Below are 22642 nucleotides of genomic sequence, written 5' to 3'. Positions count from 1 at the left end.
TGAAAAATATCTGAATGAATAGTTACCCATTGAATTGAATGGTATAATCAGGGTAGAAGGTAATTGAGAATGAAGAAAGGGTGATAATCTCTCCCAATTGCAACAAATTCACTCTTTCACTCTGTCTCTCTGTCTCTCTCTCTCTCTCCCTCTCTCTCCTCAGAGACTGAATTTCAATTGTTCAGATAAAGAGTATGTGATCCTGTAGCAAAACACGGTAGAATCAGTGGGATACGCTGGTCCTTCAAGGAATTTGTAGGAATCTTCTAAAACTCAAGGAGAACCATACATGAATGGTTTACAATGCATGACATAAATTGAAAATTGAATTCTGTACTTAATTGAACATTAAATAGTAAGTTTTGGGGTGAAACCATAGTGATTTTTATGCTTACCAATTCATAAAATATTTTATTACAAAAGGGTCTTTATATCTTAATTCAAATTAAATTATTCAAATAAAACTCATTTTTTCTGATGAGAGAGTAATCTCTGCCACAGTCAACTATTTCTTAATATGCTGCGTATTCGTGCTTTTCCTGATAGCTATTTCTCTTTCAACAATCAATTTTACTTATTGACACAGCATTTCAATTGATGAATTTTTTCTAGATTCAACTCCTTAGTTTATATTTCCCTCACCAAAATATTTTACAACCAATTTAAGTATAAACAAGATTGAAATCACAAATCCTACATACATCATTTTGTGAACTTATAGAAGTGCTTAGAATACGATTCTTCTGTATCCTTTAGATATTTTATTTTATTTATTTTTTAGATATTTTATAAAAATAGCTGTTTAATACTTTTGTGTACAAGGTACCTTCCTAAAAGACTATCAGGGGCAGCCCGGGTGGCTCAGTGGTTTAGTGTCACCTTCAGCCCAGGGCCTGGTCCTGGAGACCTGGGATCGACTCCCGCATCAGGCTCCCTGCAGGGAGCCTGCGTCTCCCTTTGCCTGTGTCTCTGCCTCTCTCTCTCTCTCTCTCTCTGTTTCTCATGGATAAATAAATAAAATCTTTATTAAAAAAAAGACTATCAGTATAGTATATCTCGTTCTTAACTAATAAGCCCATGGAATTGTGTTTTGTTTTGATTTAATTGGTTTGTTGCATGTGTGATTGGGTTCCTCTCAGTTCGCTTTCTCATAGAGGAGAAAATTTTCATTTTAGTCAATGCCACTTCATTCCATGACAGAACATCCCCTAGGGGAGCCCTCAGGGTGTGAAAAATATGCTGTGGGACTGTGGCAGGAAAAGAGACCCAGACTATCAGTGATGCAGGCTTCAGAGCCCAACTCTTATGAAACTAGAGTTTGTAACAGCCTCACAAAGTCCCCTCGCCACTTGCGAATGACATACCAATATTAAATTGAGCATGACATTTTTTGAAAGAGGAAATTACATAGCAAATATATAGCTGCTAAAAATTATGGGCATTTTATAGGGCAGAGTCTGATTTTTAATAATGATCTGAAATAATGATTTTAAGTTTGAGCAATTAGTTAAGAGTTTAAGGTACAATGGTTTCAAATTAGACTACTGCACATGGTAGAAGAACCCAAATAGCCCAAGACCGGGGTCTTCTGATTGCTAGTATGAGTCTGCACAGGTGTTTAGTAGGCAGAAACCTAGAAATTGCCAATCATCCAACTTGCATGCACATGAAATGGGAGAAATCAATTACTATGTTTTTCTGTTGAACATGCTAATTCATGACCATAAACAAAATGAGGCAATTTTCTGTTTGCTCTACTTGTACTAACACAGAGACCACAGAAAACAGATGAACAAATACAAACCTGTTACTTAATAGTTTCTTCATGTTCTTTGAGATGAATATTTTTATACCCATTTTATAGATGAGGAAATTGATACACAAATCTTATTTATAGGTTAATAAAAGAAGAGAAGCAAAAAAGCGCCAAACAGGATAACTAAACTTTCAATGGTCGAATACCTAAATGGAGGCCAAATATGTACTAATGAATACAGAGACTCTTCTGCACTTTAAATGTTAGGACACACAGAGTTGCATGGGAGTAAATCAGTGAAGGATTTAAAAGTTTGAGAGATGTGCATTCAGAAAAAGCAATGGGGAGAAAATATCAAGTGAGGAGAGAGGTGAACAAATTCAGAGCACAGCAGTTGAGTTTTAGCTTGAATGGAGAGTAGTTTTCCTGACTGGAAATGAAAAATTAATTTGGTGTGATGGCTGGAAGTATCTTTAAAGAAAAGGCAAAATAACTTGGATTTGATGCAACAGGGAATGATTATAATGCATGGAATTTCCTTCCAGGAAAATTTTCTGTGTTTTATAAGGATCAGAGGCAAAAGAATGCTTAAAAATAATCCAGCTCTATGATATTCTGGATTTCTAAGGGAAGGAAAGACAATCAGGTAAGAGGCTGGTGGAGTCATCTAGACAGAAATAGATTAAGGTCTAGGCTACTGGGACAGCTGGGAAAATAGAAAAGTATGATTCCAAAAGGCCATGTCAAGGAAGATTCAGTAGAAGTTGGTGGCTGATGGTTCCCATTTGGGAAATATAAGAGAAAAAGAGTGAAAATGTCTTCTGGTACCTATTGCTAAAGGAAGTACTGGCAGGGTACCAGCAGGATAATGACAGAAAAAGTAGGAAAGGATAAAGAGATACATTTAGTTATTATGGAAAGTTTTAGGTGTCAACACCATATAAAACTGGTAATCTTCTACAGGCAATTGTAGATGGAACTGTAGGTTGCAAAGTGGGCAGAGACTGAACTGATGATGTACATGTGAATGTCACTGCCTAAGGTTATGGTTGAAATCATCATAAATGATAGGATTCTTATGAGAATATGTATATAGAAAGAAGATTTAGAATGGGCTTTAAAGATAGAGGTGTGAGGATAAAAGGTAGTCAAAAAACAAGGAATCTAAGATACAAGGGACCAGAAGGAAATTACAACAATTTGTTGTTAACAATCTTTAGGGAGCAGATCTTCACAGCACATGAAGCTACAAATGACCGCACAGAGAATGATTATATTATCTGTAACATTTAGGTAGCACACCACCACCATTCAAACAACTTAGAAAGAGTGATGAATCTGTTAAACCCATGATCCTTGGCTGCCATGGATAGAACAGGCATGGGCACCTTGCATAAGGTAGAGAAAGTGGTTGGAAATGCGGAGCAAGGGACAAGGCAGACGCTGCATAAATGTGGACACTGGGCACCCAAGGTGGGGGCCATTAAAATATGTGAAAGGGCAGAGAGGGGCTACTGGGGCAAATTCCTATGACTGACTGGTCAGTATGAAGAGCATCAAATAACCTATACAAGAGCCAAGCCTTTCTGTGTCATCATAGGGCTATTCACAGTTGTTCCTGTATATTCCAATCAAAGTTAAAATAATTAGGTATCACGGAAAATTTTTCTTTATTATGTCTCACTTTATGGCTTAGAACAAGCAAATTTTACAATCCTCTTTGGTAAGTCACAAGGATTACATTTTAAAGAATACAAAATAGAGGAAAGAGAGCTCTTGGAACTACCCAGCCTAAACCAGCCTTCCTAACAGTATTTGTTATTTTCTTAAAGTATTAAAAATCTATGAACAGTCTAGGTGAATGCAAAACAGGCCCAACAATGCTGCTTTTGCTATTATTGCATCTTCACAGGGAACCTTGGTCCGCTTAAAACATATTTGAGCTGGTAACGGATTTGTTTTTTAGGTGACATAGGTTTTTGTAAATTAATTGTACTTAGCATTTAGAAGTTAGACCAGATCACCAGTATGTCTTTAAAAGGCAAATTGCAGGGGCGGGGTTGGGGGGCGGGGGAGAAACCTGATTGATGTAGTTGAGGGAGCATGCAACTCTTGATTTCCCTGTCCAGAGTTTGAGCCTCATGTTAGGTGTAGAGATTACTAAGAAAAACAAATTAACTTAAAAAACAAAAGGCAGGGGCACCAGGGTGGCTCAGTTGGTTAAGTGTCTGACTCTTGATTTCAGCTCAGATCATGATCTCAGGGTTCTGAGATCAAGCCCTGCGTGAGGCTCTGCACTCAGTGTGAAGTCTGCCTGAGAGTCTCTCTCTCCCTTTCCCTCTGCCCCTCATTTCCCTGCTCCTGCTGTCTCTCTCTCCCTGGCTCTCCAGGATTTTTTTTTTTTAAAGGCAAACTAGTGTAAGGTATACTGGGCTCCTTGCATGGTACACAGCTAAGGTGTCTCCAGATGAAATACTGCAGAGTAAATTGCATATACTTGTCTGCATTGCACAGGACTAACATTAAGGGAGTTTCATTTTAGAAAAGAAGAATAAGACCCCAATAACAAGCTATCTTTTTAACCCTGACATTTATGCCGATGAGACAAATTCAAATATACAAAATTATAATAAAACCCCAAACCCTAGATAATTAATTCAACATCTGTGTTAAAGAAAGAAAGCACAAAAGCTCTTCTTAGGTTCCATTTTTAAAGGTGATTTATATAAAATGTGAGCCATGTGAGCAGCTTAGAGAAACCCTGTGTCCCCACCAAAGAAAGATAAGGAACTTTTCTCTAACACACTTTCTGCCCTCTTCATTTGTTAAACCGACTTCAAATCATTTACCCAATCAATTTGCAAACCCAGCTGAGTGACCAACCAGCTCTTGCTTTTTAATATTATTTTTATGAAATCCAGGTCACTTCAGAAAGGGATTGTATAAAATTAACCATAAATTATTCAAAGTGATTTGTTTACTATTGCATATTTGTTCCATATTTGCATACTAAATTTTCAGACTGCTGAAATTTATAATTAATTCATATTTATTAAAAAAAAAAAGAAGAAATAATGCCTAAGACTTGCTGTAAAGAAAATCCAAATCTCTCTTTATGAGTGATAAACATAAAATACAAATAAAACTATACTGGAATCTATTGTAGCCTTTCAGTTCATGCCTTAGAAATAAAAAGATATTTGCAGAAATTTAATGAAAACTTTGCAGCACAATTAAATGTAAAATAAGTTTTCACATGCATTTCTCCTGCCAATTGGCATACATAATAGAAAAATGGTAGAGAATAGGTTAAACAGTCTAAAAGGATTTTAACCTTAAATTTGACAGAAGTTAAATGGCTGTGACATTGGGTTCTTCTGCTTTATTCCAGCTAGTAATCCACCCTCAAAGTTCCTGTCAGGTAAATGACCTTGTATTTCATTAACTGATAATTAAATGGATTTATTCCACTAACGGTTTTAATTAAAATGCTAGAAATATTGATTACCCCTCTCATCCTTATTCCCCCAGATGAAAAAAAGGTTTTAGGAATGTTTATTTAGAGAAGACAGAGAATTAAATTAGATTGAATCTCTATGAGACCCGAAGACTGGTTCTTTCATTTCTGCTGCTCAAGCAGAAAAAGGTTTCAATTTTTTGATGTTTGATTAATTATTTTGAAATCCATTTATGCTTACCTTGGTGTTTAATTAAAAATGTCATTTTTAGCATAATTAAATTGGCTATCTGTGGAAGACTAACTTCAAACTTATATTTTAAAAATGCAATGCCTTTTTTTTTTTTTGGTAAAAGAAACTTTTTAGTTATTTGCTTTTTCGGTAGAGCTACTGCCTCATGAATGAGAAACTAAGGAGAGCTGGAGCTTAATTGGATTTCCTACATTTGAATATTAGGCCACATATGCTTATGACTAGTCTAGGTTTATTTGGCTGTGCTCTTTAATCCATTAGTGATTCATTCATTCTAACAAATACAGAGTATGCTCTTCCAAATGTGTTGGATTTCATAGTGTTTACACTGACAAAATGTACCTCATAAAAGCTGTCTTCAGCATGCCTGGGTGCTTTTCTACAGCACTGATTCAAGTAAGTTAAGATACAGTTTCTACTGTCAGTGGTGTCAAAGCACATACAGGCGGTTGGAAAGCGTTCTTGCTAAACATCAGACCTGATAATGACAGAGTGGGAAGTGTAATAAATAGGAAAGGAAGACCTGATCCTTCTTGCTTAAGGCAATTGACCAAAAGGGAAGGCATTCATATGTGTTCCTCCAAAAGGCAATTCTAAAAATGGTCACTATTATTATTTATAAAACAGTGCTAAAAAAGCTAATTTCTATATAAGCAAATAGTAATTCATAAAAAAAAAAAAAGACAACCTGAGCAGTAACTAATGGAAACTAAGTCTGATTCAATAATGAGATATTTTGTTGTAGCTTTTAAACCAAAACCAGCTCAAATCAACACATTTTCTAAAATGTCTGATTTTTGATAAGCTTCTTCTAAATTCTTCTCTAGCTAAGTTTGTGACTGTTTAGTTCTGGCTTGCTGAAGTCATAGAAATGAGAACACATGCAATTCTTATGCTTATGACAAGGCCTCAAGAAGTGATGGTAACTATTTGCATTACTTTGAATGGAAAGACAATAAAGGGAGAAATACTGATCCAAAGACTTTAGATAAATTCCTGTTTTGGTGCAATTTCATATATCATGATTTAGGTATCTGTTTTTAATAAGAGATGCCTAAAGGTATTTAATAAGGTATGCCTAAAGGTATACCTTTTCGGGGTACACTGACACACTTTCTTTTTTGATGAAGAAAGGCAAGTGTAGTCATGCTGATAATATAATTCTTTTAATTCTTCAAGTAATTCCAGGAAGGGTCTTGAATCTGTTTGTGCTCTGCATAAAAAGGCATATTTCATAGAGCTGGGCAAAGTGGATTCATGGTTGCCCAATGCCCCATAGACATCAAGTTCTGAACTTCAGTTACTAAAAAGAGTAGTAACTTTCAGCACTCATATCCCTAAATTACCCTAGTAGTGCCAAAATTTATTGGCTAGATTCAGCAGCATAATTTCAACTGTGCGGATTTTCTCAAAGATTGTTACAAGTCAGTGATACATGTTCCTCCTGTCATTATCAGGAGAAGATTCTGGCAAAAGCTTTTACCAGACAGCTTCATTCAAAAAGTGAGGAGGCCACTGAAAGTTGGCTCAGGCTTCCTAAGAAAAGGTTAAAAAAAAAAAAAAAAAAAAGGCTGTACATCAGAAAAAAAAAAAAAAAAAAAAAGAGGACTAGAAAAAATGAAAGTGAACAGGATTCCAAAGCTTACATTTCTTACCAGTAAAAGGAAACATACACCTCAGTTTTCTCATCTAGCAAATGGGAATAATGCTGAGGGAGAAGGATGGTTCCTTTCTAAAAGCACTAGCTAGCATCTGCTTCACTAGAAGTGAAGACCAATGAACGCCATTCACAAAATGATATTTGAACCGGCAGTTCAAATTTGCATAGAAGAACAAAGACACAGAGATAAGACAAGTTGGCCTGAGCTACTATACTTTAAAAATGTCAGGTTTCATTTTCATAATAATAGAAGCAGGGGTTTACAGAATATCTATCACTTCTGGTATTTAAACAACAACCACTTGTCAAGATTGCTGATAGTCCCAGCGTATTACACCTACTTTCTTGGCTACTGTTTTGTGAGATAGTGACTTGGTATGCCCTCAGATACATATGGAAATATTTTCAAGTTACTAATATAGTTGTAGCGCCTTTCCCATGAACTTTAAGCAAGTAGCCAGGACAAAGAACTTTATTTTTATCACCGATATGTGACATATTTTAACCTGTCTACATACAAAAGTAGTGCTGTTAACAATTGCAACTTTCTTCAAGTATGCTATGAATCACTGTATTCCTTTTCCCTTTTTTCATGCACCATTGCCACTATCTTACCTTCAGCAGTTTTGCTAGATTTCAATGAAGATGGAACTAGAGGGCACACATTAGAATTTTATATCAGTTCAAGAAGGGGAGAGAAGAAAGACATATGAAGCCAGAATGACATTCATTGAAGGTTCCCTAGGGAAGATAACACATGTTTTTGTCTCTCACCTGCTAGGCATGCTAAATCAGTGCAATGATAAGCTAATTTATGAAATATATTTCATTGAAACCTGGACATCTTTACTGTTGCTAGTTCAGCCATTAGAATTTCAGAAATAATGGAAGCCTAATTTTTAAAACATAGAAGACGTGAAATCTCTGTATGCAGCTTCAGATGTCTAACTAAAATAATTGTTAACCATGCAGGCACTTAGCTTAAACTCAGAATCTCTGTCTGTGCCTCTCTGAAACTTGTCACACCAGTGTTGAATGCTGTTAATTTTCATTAGTGTCAAAGTGATGGGGTTTTGGGAAATCCAAATTTATATAAATAAAACCTACTGTATGTTATTATATGTGTTTTCAGATGTATAACTGCCATTTAGCTCTTCAAATGTCCTTTATAATGCTTTATCACTCAAATGTCCAAACTTGGCTTTTTTCCTGCTTTTTTAAGACTCAATCTTGACCCATTTTTCTTCGGAACTGACTTTAACAAAGCTTTTAGGCAATCACAATCAGAAGAGTGAGCATAGAGATGATAGCCATGATTCTAGAGGTGTGTGCTTCAATGTTTCCAGGTGGGCACTATTAAAATACAATGCCATCATGGTAGCCCCTGAAACCAATTCTGTTTTGTTAGCAATAGAGCAGATAGTTTTTCATATAATCAATGCCATCTCCAAGGAATGGCAAATTAAATGTGGATCAAATTAAAAGCATCTAAGCATAAAATTAGAGTCAAAACAAGAATTTCCCATTAAAAAGTGCTATTTAGTCTTGTGTGATATTTTTTGAAGGCTCCTTCTCCCTGCCATGCTCTGATCTCCCTGCCAGGTTCCCAAGAATTGTGTATAAACAGTGTCTGCCTCCCTTACCAACGTCCTGCTCCTCTCGCCAGCCTTACTTGAATTCAAGACAGCCTTATTTGAGGCTCAACACATGAGTGAGCTCCTCTGTCACCCACACCAGAAAGTGCCATCAAGGAGCATACAAGGCAGGAAGATGCCAGTTATAAAAGACATTGTTTACCCACAAATATATTGTCAATCAGCAATGATGGGAAAGGAAGTGCAGCAAACATTACTGATAGCTTAATGGCATTTAAATAAGATACTCAAGGTTGAAAATTTCAGTGCCAACCTTGTTCTTTTAACTATGAGCCCTGTAGGATGAAATAGTTTTTCCTGATATATGCATATAGATAAATTATTTGGTTTTTAATTTAATGACCCGATTCTCCTTGTGCACAGAGTCAGAATTTAAGTAAAATTTAACTTTTCAAGATCAGGTCACTGTCAAAAGCAAATACTCTTTTTCTTTAGCCAGATAATAGCACCACCCCGAAGCAAAGTACTGGTGCATGTTTTACAGCAAAGATGACAACAAAAGATTTAGGATTGTCATAGAAATAAATCCGTAAATGAGAGGTGACTGGTTTGTAACTTTTGTGCTTGAATGATCCATTGATTACAGTAAACACACCTGTTCATCTGTCAAAGACCAGAAGCATCATGGCATGGCAGTGTTTTAGGAAACGAAGGCCTCTCTTGACAAAGACAGAAGCGAATTTTTATTGGGTAATCATACGAGGAACTTCTGAGCGCTCTGTGTAACAAATTAGGGAGATTAACTGGAAAGGCTAAAAAATAATTTATATAGTCAGAGAAACACAAATGTTTCAGTATGTGAAAGCTGGTGAGTAGAGAGAAGACAGAAAAGAAAACAGGCAGAGAGAAACAGAGAAGCTGCGGGATTAGAAATCTTGGTCCCCACAATACAATAAGGAACTAAAACAATCCAAGGCTTTGTTATATAGACTTTGTGCCATTTTAAAGCAAACTAGAAGAAAATTTCAAGTACTTAAAATTCTTTTTACTTCCTAGGCCAGTAGAACTCTCGGGAACATCTTGGAAACAAAACCCCTTGGGCAGTATTTACAGAGAGATCAAGGGAATGTCTCAAGAAACCAGCACTATGTTAGACTTCTTTGCTCCAAGGTCACCAGATGAAACCTAGCCAGGTTAGAAATTACTGACAGCTTTCCTCTCTGATGCTGGCCTGGAAATACTTGAGACGAGGGAGAAATGACCTTCACAGAAAAAGCCACTTCTTTGGTCATTATTTGACAGCCTTTGGAGGGTAGTAACTTCCCATCCCTATCACCTCTTCAAATTCCTGAAGTGCAATCCCAACCCCATCTGAACTACAATCTACATAGATGGTTGGGCTCACAATGCCTCCCTATCATTCTGTGGTAAGCAGCAGATTACCAAACTAAATCAGACCATTTAACGTCAAATCATCTGTCAGAAATGGTCTACTCCAGCAAATGTCTCATCCTCAAGGCTCTGCAACTGAGTAGCTTTCTCACAAGTCAAAATTATGAGCTCTCTCTCTATGTGTATACATATATGTGAGCATCTATTAACGTAGGATTCATTAATATTTCAGTATGTCAGGTGAATATATCTACAAGAAACAAGGGAAAGAGGCAAATAACCAAAGTCAGCGTTATGAGTAATTCAAGGCTATGAATTGAGTCCTATGTGAAGGTGAAGAACCGAGCATTTTTCATTTCTATTTCAGATGGCTTTTGTTGGGCAAAGAATGAAGACTAAGCACCAAGTACAGCTCAAATGTCCATGTATGTAAAGGATGTCTCTTATCTTTATGTTTCCTCCGAAGACACATAGTTGGCATAAGGCAACACTGTACCCCTTCTTTAACAACACAAATGTATAAGGAAACATGCTTATAAATCAGGAGGATGGAAAACCATTGGGGGTATTAGAAAACACTAGCAAAACAAAGCAGGAGATAGAAAGAGAATGCAGCAAGAAAATGAAGAAGTCAAGAAAAAGAAAAAGAAAAAGAAGAGAGGGGCAATCAGGAAACACTTTCCTCAACATAATATGCGTCCTTGTAGATGGGTTTTACCATTGATTCCTACTTTCTACTTTCAGGGCCAGAAGATTTCAAACTCTCATTAGGACAATACAATAGTATGAGAGTCCCTTTCAAGAGACCCAGAGCATTAATCCACCTTATTATATTTATTTCAAAGCTATACTGAAATGTGCACATTTGTGCTAGTTGTACTAGTAAGTCTCAATTCATCCTCTTATATTGTCATGAAAACTTTTTTATCTTAATGAAAAAAATTCTAATACTATGTGAACTTTAATTGTATTGCCAATTTCCTTGTCATATTGTATTCCCATGGTAGAGTATTAACACTGATATACTTTAACTGTGCTTCATGTATAAATTTATACACACATAGGCATATGCATTTTTTAATGGGATTTACCTGAGTAATGCTAATAGGGAGCCACACATGTAAATCCTTGCGCATCAAAATGAAAATACATCTCTACATATTCTCAAATAAGGTTTCTTGGGGGTTCATTTTATGTTTGTGGGGAATTCATGTATATTTGTAACCAGTTCTAATCATCTAAAGGTCACAGAATTTGGAGTATTTTTTAAATGCTCCTTTCTGTGGTGAACGAATGGAACAGACCATGTTCAGATTTGTTGCCTTCTTCATAGTCCATTCCAACACAAGATGCCTAATTTTAAGGACATTTTCCCCCTATTTAAAAAAATAAATCAACTTTGTGAAAGAAAAAATATATAGCTGCCAAGTATATAGAAGTTCAAAAGTTTTTCTATTGCCTGAAATAGAGATGCAAGAAATTACATTAAAGTTTTAAACAGAAACAGAAGTTTTCAGTCGATGTAGATAAAAATCTATTAGAGATAAAATTGTTTTGACAAAAACTGTGTAAATACAATGCCACTGGCTGCAAGCCTATTATTGAATGCAAGTGGAAAATAAGAATAGCACTCCTGAAGGGGCATTGCTAAAGTGACACAAAATAAACACAACCATTTCAGTATAATTTTTCACATTAATTATGTTCTCTTATCGTAGATGTATAACTAGCCAAGTATAACAACAATAACAAGATAGCACTGAAGTTATTTTGCAAACAGGAAAAAGCAAATAAAATAATACTGATATGCTAGTTATTAGATTACTAGCCTTTTATCTTGTGGAATAGCTTCCCTGAACAAAAAAGACTATATTAATCATTTCTGTTCCTCCAAGTAAATGATATTGCATTTCTGGAAAAATAATGTTAACAGCCTTTTTCCTTAAAGATACCTTCATTTATTTGCAGATTTGCCATCTACAAATCTCCAACTACTAAGAATATTTTCAAAAACAACTTTTAGCATAAGAATGTTGGTTTCTTTATTCTCTCTCTCACCAGGCCAAAATATAATACCCTAAAAACAAAATTTTCCCACTTTCTTTAATGGAATCTTTGTACTGTTATTTGCAATTTTATCAAGGATGTACCTGTAGATTGCATCCTTTTTAGTCTCCTCCAGTAAACTCCCCTTTATCCAAGTTCTAATTGTAGCTTTCTGTTATTTCTCACTGAGCAGAAGTTATTTCTCACTGAGCGGAAATATCACACTGAATTCAACCAATCTCCATGGATGGTCTTCAAGGTTTGTCCTCTAGAGGCCATCGTTTTTGTCAGTTAATCTTAGAAATAACTCGCAAGTTCAACTCTAATATGTTTGGTTAACATAGGTCCTTCAGTTTTTCAACTCAAAGACAGCAAAAAGTTCTTCTCTCTGCCTGGAAAGTCCTAGCTTTCTGACTTTCTTTATTGTATCGTATATTCCACTTCTTCCACTTACATACTTTGTATTCTTCTCTTGCCTTCAGATCTACCTTTCTGTACACTGATCATGCCAGATTTAATCGGATGCACACCTGATTATTCATGACTGCCACAGAGAGAAGATGGGCATATTTTTCTTTATTAGACCCAAACATTCTTTTTGTGAAGGAAAAATTCACAAGAATCTTCCAGGGAGTAGAAGAGCAGTAAACCATTTCTCCCCTAAAAATTGTATCTGTGATGTGCCTTGAACAAAATCTGAGGATTCAGTGGGTAGCGTACCTAGTGACAGTAGTTTATGAAAACATACTGCCAAAAGGTCATCAAAGGGAAATGGCACCAGTTAAGGATTCCTTACTATTTCACATCTTAGATTTTTGTTTTACATTTGTTCATACTTTTATTTTTACATTTTTTGACTGTATATATATGTAAGAGTCCCATGCCATTAATACAATAAATTTTCCGAAGTAGTATTTTTGTGTCATTTCCAAATTACATTCTTTGAAGCTTAGCATTCATAAAGTTTAGAACCTTGGTCTCCAGGGATAATAGGATATTAAAATATACCACTAGATATGCCTAAGACTCTCAAACAAAAGAGGGTTATACATGAGGGCTAATGAGAACAGACAAGAAAGAGTTGGTCTCTATTCACAATGTAAAGCATATTGAAGAACTAACTTATTTTAAGGATTGATTAGAATAGATGCTTATGCTTGCATTTTACTTATGTAGATATTTACAAATTGTCACACACACAAAAAAACGAAAATTACTTCTTTTCATCTCCCTAAGACACTTATGAGGAAAATAAAAAAGAAATGTTGAGGAGAAAACTAGAAAGTCATGGACCCCAAAAAGAAATAAGAGGGCTCAATCCTCTTTAAGGCCTAAATCAAAGCTCTGCAGTATTTTTAAATGTTTTTAAATGTTTTTTTAAAAATGATTTAATATAGTGAGTTGAGATACATTACATTAGATATAATTAGACCTAGACAGGAAAGGTGGTTCTGAGAAGCTAATGAAATATCATTAAGGTTGAATATAAGATTGTTGATTAGGATAAAGCTAATCCTGATTAGGATAAACAAGATAGGAGCTAGAGATCTTATTTTTCCTCTTATTTATATATTTATTTTGTGAGTAAGGAAGAGGTATGCTACCTCACCTTTATTGGGAAAAAAAAAAAGAATGTTACCATTTTTACATTTTGTTAAAAAATTCCATCATGACGATAATGTCTTTTCCACTCTATTCTTGGGAAAGGCATTTGCCTTGAGATGTATCTATATTAAGCTAAAAGATATGAATAAAAATTGAATTTACTTGCGGTATATTATGCCTTTATGGCAAAGAAGTACTACAAGGCCCCAAGCAGTCTGCTCCTTCCCTCCCAAAGCTCACCCCATACCAGGTCTCTCCTAGAAAAAGATTTTCAGTCCCTCATTCCCCTTCCACCTTTGCCCACTTAATACCTAATCATTATTCAGATCTCTTGTCCATTCTAGGTCTTAGTGAACACTGACTTCCCTGACTTGATCAAATCAACTACAAATTCTCCTAACACTCTGGACTTCTCCCTTCTCCCTCTCCTAACATTCTTCATAGGTGCAATTTTACTTTTATTTATGCAAATATTTGATTACCTTCCATATTCCTTAGGTCTCATGAGGAGACAAGTCCCCATCTGGTTTTGCTCATTACTGTTTTCCCAAAAGCTTAGTGTGGTTCCTAGCACATGGAAGGTACTCAAAAAACATTTGACAACTGAATGAAGGAATGAACAAATAAATGATTTTCACTTTGTATCAAAATGGTTGTGTCGTGTAGATACAAGCAATCATTGGTTCAAGTCATGAGATAGATGAAGATGACTGCAGCGTCTTCTTTGTAAAAATTTGATGTATACTTGAAAGCTCTTCTCCAAGAGTAAATATCTCAGTTCTTTGAGTACATCAATGATTAATCACAAACCATAATTTCATGTACACTCATGCAAAAGCAACTTAGGTATTTCTGGATCACTTACAACTCCTTTAATCATCTTCAGGTCTTATTTGTAAGTATCAATACATCATAACATTGACACATTATGAACTATTCAATAGCAATAGCATTTAAACATTTTATATTGCATATATAGCCATCTACACTTTGAAATTTAGAGACTGATATTGCCATATCAGAACCAAACTTCCTGCTTAGGCACATGAATTCATAAAGGATTTCATAATCTTTAGTTGCTCCTTCCTCTATACTTCCAGAAGAGATCATTTACGCCTTCATTTTAGCCATGTTTTTGGCTGGCAGTATGGTTATAGTTATGTATAACATTAATTATTTCCTTATCTATAACAATGTAGGAATAGGAACCAAATTCTGTTCATTTAATACCACCTCCAATACTCGCACCAACAACCATGCACAGTGCTTTGGTGGTTAAAACACAATGTATGTGTAAAAAAATAAGTAAGAGAGAGGAAAGGAGGAAGAAAGTAATAAAAGGGGGAGGCAGATAGAAAAAGTGGTCTTTCCATTGATGGTGCCATTTTGCTTGGATCGAGCCATTAGATAATACCAACTATGTGCTGCAGTTATTTTGCATAAACTCAACAATTTTTAAGCTTTCACTGATACAACATACAATCACCTGCTGATTAGCTTTTCATTCCTTCTCACTATCTCTCTCCCCTCAATTATCTGGCTGAAATGCTAATATACAGTGAAACAGGCAAAATGTTGGTTGGAGAAAAGAAAAAGAAACAAAACAGAAACACATAAGACATAGAGTTGAATATATTGTCTACCGCCCAGTGCCTCTGCCTGTATCAGAATGGAAGTTTGGGCCCAGTTAATTCTACCATGCTTCCCATCCTTGCCCTTCTTCATACCTACTCAAAAAAGAAAGTCCTTTTTCTGTGTATTCACCTGTCCTCACACATTACTGCTTCCAACTCCTCTTCTGCATATCTTCAGCATTCCTTTCCTCAAAACTACAGGTTTTGAGGTTTTCTTCCCCTCTACACTTGCCATTATGTGAAGGGAGACAGTCTCTGTGGTCCCCATAGTCTTTTCCAAACTATTGTTCCCTTACCCTAGTTTAAAAACATGTCCCTTGGGGTGTCTGGGTGGCTTAGATGGTTAAGCATCTGCCTTGGACTCAGCTCATGATCTCCAAGACCTGGGATTGAGCCCCATGTCTGGCTCCTGGCAGTGGGGAGTCTGCTTCTCCTCCCTCTTTCTCTTCCCCTGCTCGTTCTCTCTCTCTCTCTCTCTCATTGTCTCATATGAATAAAAAGAATCTTTAAAAAACTAAGAAAATAAAAATAAAAACATGGCCCTTGAGACAAACCTTGAATCTCTGTGTATGGCTCATTATTCCTGGATTTTTCCCATTCATCAGTGGAGGATTATGGTACCTGGCTCAGGATCTTTATCTCTCTCCCAACCCTGGTCTGTTTTGGACAATTCCATTTTACATGAGGGTCATTCTTCCCACATTCCAGTTCCTTCACTTCTTCAATTTTGATAAGCTAATCATTCTGCAATCCACTCCCATAATCATATTCTTGCCATATCTAGAATGTAAATTCCCACATTCCACTTCTCTGACCACAATCTCTGATTTCTCCCAGCTCACTTGTGTTGGTTGTGTCTCTCTCTCACTCTCTCTCTCTCATTGTTAACGCATTTCATCTTCCCAGACGTGTCTTGAGTAATTATAATCCCTGCTCATATATCAGCAATCTAGCAATCTGCAGTCTTCCTGTTTTTTCCAAGCTAGATCTCAGGGTTCATTATACCAACCATCTCCTTGCCACTATTCTATGACTCTTGACTCAATTGAACATAGTCTTATATATGCTACAAGTAACCCAGAACAAAAACAAAGCAATAAAAGAAAACCTTTATGTAATATCGCCCTTTGGCTGTGATCTTTCTCCCCCCTTCCTTTCACAATCAAATATCTTATTAGAGTAACCTACCCTTTCTGTAATTCTTTACTCTGAATTGTTCTTAGACCCACTATAACCTGGCTTCCATCCTCCAGGATCCTGGTCTTTCCTCCACGACTACCTATCTCAGAATTCATCGCTTTCAACCACTGTCTCATCCAAAGCCAGCAGTTGCCTCTGTTCTCCCTTCCCTTCCAACAGTTACCAAGTTCCACTGATGTACTATGATGTATCATAAGTTAATATTCATTGAACTTATGCTGTGTTCCAGGCTCCGTGCTAAGTGCTTTACATTTCATCCTCACAACCCTGTGGAGTACATAATCCTATTATTATTCCCATTTTATGCATATGAAAAGTATAACTAGAGATGATAGGCTAGGCCAAGATTTTTCTATCTTCTAAATGTCTCATCCTCTCTATTTTCCTGTTGTCACAGCCTTGTACCAGCTCACCTAGAGGCTCCCCTCCTCACTGCTTTGCTTGGCTCCACTCCATGGCCCCCATCCATGCTCTCCACTGCTGTCAGAGACTCCTCTCAATTTCATGGCTTAAATACTTCACAGGTGCCCCTTTCCTGTCACAATAAAGTTCAGTTGGTCATACTTGTCACACAAGTCTGTTCATAGTCAGCCCCTTGCTGGCCTCCCTGTCCTGCCACTTTCTCTTCCCTCCCACCCAAACGGAATTACTCATTGTACCCTAACAGTGTCACACTGTGGCTGCTTGCATGAAGTAGACTTCCATCCAATTTATTTTTATTCAGTCTTTAAAACTAAGTTTCCACATGGGAAGCTTCATGATAGCTGGTATAGACACCACCACTGTGACTTATCATGCTGCACTCACAGCATGGAGGTACATGTCACTTTTCCATATTCAACTCGAAGTTCATGCAGGGCTGGCAGGGCTGTGGTTTTCTGAACTTTGAACCATCAGTTCTACTCACAGGGCCTGACGATATTTAGAAGAACTCAAATAGTTGCTTTCTCAATCTCTTCTTTCCAACTTAGCTGTCCTGATTTGAACCCACACATCAAAAGAATGTTTTTCAAATTCCATCACACACCTAAAGATATGTTTTTATGATTTTCAAGTGCAAAACAAATGATGTTTTGATAAGTTAACACTCCTAATGAAGACAGCATCCGTGAATTTAGAGTAAAACAGAATCCATTTGCTTGTTTTGATGGGCAAGTCATTTGATTGCCAGCAATTATATGTGTGTAGATATTTCTGCACATGTACCATTTGCTGCATTGCAAAGCCTGCTATATTTAAAGGTATATAGATTTTTGGTTTAAAATGTCTAACAGATACAGGGACACTTTTATTTTAAAGAATTTTTAAAATAAGTACAAAACATTTCTGGGCAAAACACAGGGTCCTTACAAATACTAGTCTACATACAACCAAGCAAGAAGACAACTATTTGCATGTAAATCAGTAAGCTTAATGGTGGATTTCAGGTCTCTTGAGAACTATCTAACATAAAGCAACGAATAAATTGAATGGTACCACATTGTTCTCACAAAAACTAATAAACATGGCTTTATAGCACTCTGTTCTTTGAAGTGATCTCCTCTTCTACCATTATTTGGCTTCACATATGTATTTCTACAACTTTCACATATGCAATAATACTTTTAAAAATTAAGTACTGTAATTAATCACCCACTTTCAACATTTTTTATGTGTTTAGCAAAATAAGTCCATTGAAATACAATCATTTTCCCATAAAAACATTTGACATTCTTTTCCCCCAACTATACTTATCAATACCTTAAATATAATCATTGTCTATTTCTATCAGTGTTCCTCAGTAGATGTTGTTCTAATTCATTCATCTATCCTAGCTCCTAGTTCTAAGACAGCTTCCTAGCCACAGCCTAATTAATAGTTGAGTTCTCTGTCGAAGGTAGTACTTTCTAAAATTACTTTCAATTTAATAATTACAGATGGATCCATGATGTTTGCTTCATGTGATTCTTTTTTTTTTTTTTTTTTTTTTTTAGGGAATGATACAAATTAAAATAGACAATAAAACATCCAAACACAGGACCCTTGTGACTTACGTCATATACATAACTTACATACACCTTAAGGCTTGAAGCAAAGACTTTTTACTCTGACCATGACTCAGACATCGAGCTTTCCATAATTCCCTGTTATTCACAGTTGCAGAATTGGCAAAATGCTTTTCCATGCCTCATTCCCTCACTAAAATAAATTGGCTCCCAGAGTTTCCTGGAAAGGCTGTAACTTTATTTTCCAATCTGAAAACAATTAATAAAGTACTCAGTGGTGAGACCCAAATAATACAAGACAACTTGACCTTGGCAGAACATATACTTCATTGAGCTAGGAACGATTTTCCCTTTCAAAACTTCTCTGATTAAATTCAGTAACACTGAGGTCACTCTTGAGCCCTACACTGAAAGCTGACCCTAATGTCTGGCCCTCACTTCCTTTAGCTTTGAATTCTTGACATGTTTTTATCTTAACACCAAATCAATTGTTATGGCTACAGGATTCTTTCAAGCTTGGGGTGTAGTTAGGAAACTGGATGATATGCCAGAGGTCAATCATTTTCAGAGTGGTCTGAAAATCAAATTGTATTCTGTTAAAACTACAGCGATTTCTACACTGAATCTATCCCTACACCCATACCTCCCCCAAATCACTGGATCTCAAAAAGAATAACCTTAACAAGAGAATTACTATTAATCAATTAGGTTGGATAGCCACGATGTCTTCAGCCTATAGAAAAATACAGAGTAAGTTTCATTCATCACTGTTTTCAGAAAGCTTAAAACCAGGAAGAAACAGTAATGAGTATATATAGATAGTGCCAAAAAACTGTAAGGGAAGACTTCACAGAGAAAGTGAGCTTTGAACTCAGATTTGATGTGTGTTCAAAACGGAGATTAATCAGAAGAAAGAAAATCATTCCACATGAAAGCAACAACATAATCCCAGTTACCACTTACTGATCATTTACTATGTGGCAGGTGCCACACTGAGCACTGCACACACTTAACACTGGCTAATAATACAGCCCTGTGATGTGGGTACTTTTATGATCCCCATTTTTCAGATAAGGATATTAAGGCTTAAATAGCCCAAGAAACTTGTTCAAGGTCACCCAGCCAGGTGGCATGGGACCAGGGTTCCCTCCTATGCAGTCTCAGTGCAGGAGCCACTCTTAATCATTACACTCAGCTACCCTAAACACATGTGTGGAGCTTTGGGGGCAATGAGGAAACTGATCCAACTAGTAATGAAAGCTATGTGAAGTAAAATAAATTTGCCATATGAATTAGACTGTAGGCTGCCTTAGAATGAGAAAAGGTTCAAATTTGAGATAAGGAGCTACAGAAGGTTTGAGAGCAAGAGAGCAGTGTTAGAAGGAGACAGAGCTGGGAGAACATGCAGAAGCATAGGCTGGTTTGGTGAAGATGGGGAAGTACTTAGGTCTTTGGTAACTGTATCTGGTAAACTCTGCTTCAGTAACAACCCCCAAATGTTGGGGGCTTACAAAAACAAATGTTTACTTTTCACTTACATTACATGTCTGCTAAGGATGGCTGTGAGGGAGTTGTGAGTTTTGAGTTTCCTCCCTCCGTCTGTCTGTTTCGTTCCTGAATACAGGATGAAGGAGCAGCCCTTATTTGGACATGCAAGTCTTGTGGCAGAGGAAAAGAGCCAGAGAACTGACAGAGATGTGAGATGGCTCCTAAAACATCTGCTCACTCATCACTGTCAAAAGCAAGTCACATGGCCAAGCTTGGGCTCCAGAACCATGGGGCAAGGGTACATCCTCCTCCACAGGAGGCCTGCAAGTCACATGATAGTAGGCAAGGGTATATAATCCTCTTACAGGAAAGGGGAATGAATCGTGGGAACAATAATGCCATCTACTAGAGGAAGCCGGGGCTCTTTAAAGATGCTGTCACTATAAATTAAAGCAGCAGACCGAAATGAGTAAACTTCATAGAAGGGGGTGAAATCTCTTGTTCTCCCAGATAGAGGGCTCTGTCCTGAGGAGAACAACTGCTGTTCTATTTCCATATTTTCTGGTGTAAAAGCCTTATGCTGTATGATTTTTATCGTCTTGTGCCTAAAATCTGTCAAAGACTGAAAAGTGAGTCAAAGACAGTTTATATGAATTGATGGGGTGGATAGGAATCCTTTATACTCTGGTTCATTACAATGAAAATTAAATTAAATTCGAAAAATAAACAGAGAAAGGACCCAGTTAACATGTGTCATACCTTCTTGATCTTCTATCATAGATGGCGCTACAATTAAGATGACTTTACCTGCTGACTCTTTGTGGCTGCTGACCTAATAAAATATTCTAGTTGCATACAAAATATATGTGATACAAATGAATGATAGTAAAGAATGAACTGATCTAAATAATTTTGGTGCTAAACAAGTTGCCCCCACATATGCAAATCATTAATTAAATCAAACAAAAATTATGTAATGGTATTCTTAGAATGAACTGTCTCCAAGATTTTCTTCGGAATTTTTGAAACCTACAAAACTGCCATCTGAATCTTAGCTTTACACTGTTTGGTTTTCTTGCTCAAATTTTTTGTTCCTAGAAGTCATTTATAGCTTCCAAGGTCTTTCCAAAAGGTCCACTGTTTCTCTGGTTCAAAGCCTGGTTCTTTGATTCCCTTCCTAGCTCCCCATCAAGCACTCCTGCTTGGATTCTTATACACAGATGTATATCTCTGGAAATTTACCATTTTATCTGAGCACAAAGTTTGCCAAATCCAGAACATTCCCATTAAAGATCAGTTTTGTCTGATTTTCAATTAGAAGATGGTCTGTTCCTCTCCTTTCTTGCAATTTTACCAAATCTTTTAGGGGAAGCCCAAGTTTTAACAGAACACAACATTTGAAAGCTTGAGGAAGATAAATATTAGGACATGTGATAGATATTAAGTACTTAATAGGTATTTGCAGAATAAATTGACCAAAGGATACACTGACCAATCATTGAAGCAGTTAAGTCCTTCTATATAGCAAAAACTCCTAAACTTTCATTCATAAAACATTTAAAGAGAATACAGTATGTGTTTTTCATGTAAGATGCTTGATAAATTTTTTTCATTTAGTGGGCAAGGAGAAAAAAGTATGGTCAGTGGTTCATAGCAAAAAAGATATCCAATCACATTATCTCCCACCTCCCCCATTATTTAAAATAAAGCAAGCATTTATAAGCCCTGGGGAAAAGGAATGAATATAATAATGAAAATTCTACCACTAGGAAGAGAAAGTTGTCTCATACTCTATCATCTACAATGCCATTTCATAAATACTACAGAATGCTATCAGAATGTCATCAAGGTCTAAGAAGGCTTCTTTTGTATTATAATGATCTACTACACTACTATATTTATAAAAGAACACTGACAACCCACAGCATAACCACATCTACAGTATATTACATTTGCTTTCTAAAGACCTTTACCTAAATTGACAATCGAAATGCTGCTGTAAATTTTTAAATCATTTTAAACATCTCATTTATGTGGCAAATTCAACACCTTATTCTAAGGCTACTTTCAGCAGAGTAACTCAAATAGTCTTATGAGCTACATCTTATTGGTGAAATGCTGGAGTGCTGGGTTCAATCATAACAACGAACTTTGAAGCACTAGAAGAATGTGAATAGAATCCCATCTCTTCATGCTGCAATTACTGCTCTCAGGAGATCAATAAATGTATTTCTCCAACTTGTGTACAACTGCACAACTGTAATATATAGTGTTTACTAACTCTGTTTTGCTACATTTGTAAAACCTATTTAAAATCTAACCAATCTCAATCTTAAAAAATCATAAACTATTCAATCATGAAATCCAATCATGAAATCATAAACTATCTAAGAAAGCATTCCAAAAAGTGGAAAATTGGTAAATATAAAACCTCTCATTATAACATCATGAGCTTATTTGCATAAGCACAGAAGCGGTGCTAATCTTAATCTTGTACACAAACATAGGGTACATAAAGAATAATTTTCTAAAAATAACATGGTAAACAATAGATGAGATATTTCAAGCACA

The 22642-nt window shown here is 36.2% G+C and overlaps 1 protein-coding gene and 1 long non-coding RNA gene across 6 annotated transcripts in view; one reads left to right on the top strand and one right to left on the bottom strand.

Annotated features, from left to right (window-relative positions):
• The window catches only part of LOC144320423 (uncharacterized), a 61384-nt gene extending 49603 nt beyond the window's left edge, over positions 1-11781 (top strand). Inside the window, exons 2-3 of the long non-coding RNA XR_013385977.1 lie at positions 9778-9914; positions 10481-11781. This is a non-coding gene — a long non-coding RNA (uncharacterized LOC144320423). The remainder of the gene's footprint in view (positions 1-9777; positions 9915-10480) is intronic.
• Positions 1-22642, bottom strand: part of AKAP6 (A-kinase anchoring protein 6) — a 539311-nt gene that overhangs the window by 173748 nt on the left and 342921 nt on the right. The gene's annotated exons all lie outside the window — the stretch shown is intronic.

This window comes from Canis aureus, chromosome 9 (genome assembly GCF_053574225.1).
Source record: "Canis aureus isolate CA01 chromosome 9, VMU_Caureus_v.1.0, whole genome shotgun sequence".
Lineage (NCBI taxonomy): Eukaryota > Metazoa > Chordata > Mammalia > Carnivora > Canidae > Canis > Canis aureus.
The sequence above is the reverse complement of the archived record's forward strand: the minus strand, read 5'-3'. Positions and strand labels throughout refer to the sequence as shown.